The sequence below is a fragment of the Grammomys surdaster genome, unplaced genomic scaffold, assembly GCF_004785775.1.
Source record: "Grammomys surdaster isolate TR1022 unplaced genomic scaffold, NIH_TR_1.0 149, whole genome shotgun sequence".
NCBI classification, from domain to species: domain Eukaryota; kingdom Metazoa; phylum Chordata; class Mammalia; order Rodentia; family Muridae; genus Grammomys; species Grammomys surdaster.
In genome coordinates, this window is record NW_021604607.1 from 9,312,611 (window position 1) to 9,314,348 (window position 1,738).

Consider the following 1,738-nt stretch of genomic DNA (forward strand, 5'->3'; position numbering starts at 1 on the left):
AGAGAGAGAGAGAGAGAGAGAGAGAGAGAGAGAGAGAGAGAGAGAGAAAGAGAATGAGAACAGGGGTTGTGAGTTCAGTGGTAGAATTCTTGTCTAGTATGTGAAAAGTCTTGCGTTGAGTCCCTAGCACATAAAAAGAGAAAGAACAAAGAAAGAAGATGAAAGAGTGGGAAGTGGGAAGAAGACTGGTGAAATAAGTTTACCCAGAAGAAATAAACATTCAACATTATATATTATATCTAACACTATGTTATTATATTATATATATGTAATATATAATACATATTGACATTATATATTATATCTAATTATTTTTCTTGGAGTTAAGATTGTACTGTGGTTAAAGTCCAAACTTTAAGCAAGTATTTCCAATTATCAGTTACAAGTTCACTGTAAGAGAACTTGCTGGTCACATGCTCTTCCACCGTGAGATTTGTTGCCATCATTTCTTTTGGAATCCATTTGACGCTGAGCTGACTCAGCACAAGCATGAACTATGAACTGGGTTACTCAGAGTCCTTCCTTCTCTGGGATTCTTCAAATTATGACCGGAAAAAGCAGGCCATTCCCTTTTGGAGAAAGTTACCATATGCTCTGCTAAATGTAGTTAAAGAGCACGAAGCAGACACATGGGTATGAACAGGAAGTCCTTGTCCAAGTTCCCCAGGGTCTTCTGCAGGTCTCTCTGTGTCTTTCTCTTATGACTTTGACTTTGTTTAGTTATTTGAATCATCCCAGTATCTTTGTAATGGAATTGGGAAAGGTATGTTTTCTCATTGTTTTCTAAATTAGGTAAAGTCTAATTTTAGAAATTTACCCCAAACTATCTAATATAGTTACTACAGCATAAGTTGGGTCTTGGGAAGACAGAAAAGTCAACACTTCTCTCTTGACTAGCAGATGAATGGGAGATTCTGTTATCCAGCTGTCAATAGCACAGAGGAAGAGAACCAGGTTTAGAGGGCATTATAAGTGGAGAGGCCCCTGGGTGGCCTACCAGGGACCCGGGATAAGGTCAATATTCCCTTATGCAGAATAGGGGACATGGCTGATGACAGCCACCTCCTCCCTAGGAGCACCAAGTCCAACTTAGGTGAAGCTACATCTGGCAAACGCTTCACAGTTTAAAGCAAGTGCCATCTCTTCGCATGCCCTGGTCTATCACCTCCTGGTTGTGGATTCCATCTCAAACTCAAATGGCCTAGAACACCTTGCTATCATTTGAAAATATGGATGCAGTTCACATCACCACAAATATCTGGTGTGAACTCAGCTTAATCTGGAGTTTACAGTGGATAAAAAGTTTTCTCTTCTGGCTGTAAATCCCTGTCTTCTTTGAGGGAAAAGGGAACTGAGCGCAAGCTGAGCTTCTGTACAGACTAGGAGCCTAGCAGCAGCTCAACACGCTCACCGCACTGGGCCCATTCAATGGGCCCTTTGCTTCATTGCAAAGGTACAGGTAAGCATGAGGGTTAGTTCTTCTCATTGCAGTTTGATTAACAGTTAAAGGTGAATTGTTATAGGAACCTGCTCACCATATTGTTCTCTACCGGGGAAAAAAGGCAAATAATTGACTCAGAAACACATTTTGGGACAAACTCTCTTTGTCAGTTGTGGTAATGTCTCTGGTAAATTCAGTTAAAATTCATTTGAAGGAATGGTAGGATTTGTCTGTTAGGGAGCATGCATGCGCACGCACATGCACACACATGTACATGCACACACATGCACATGCACA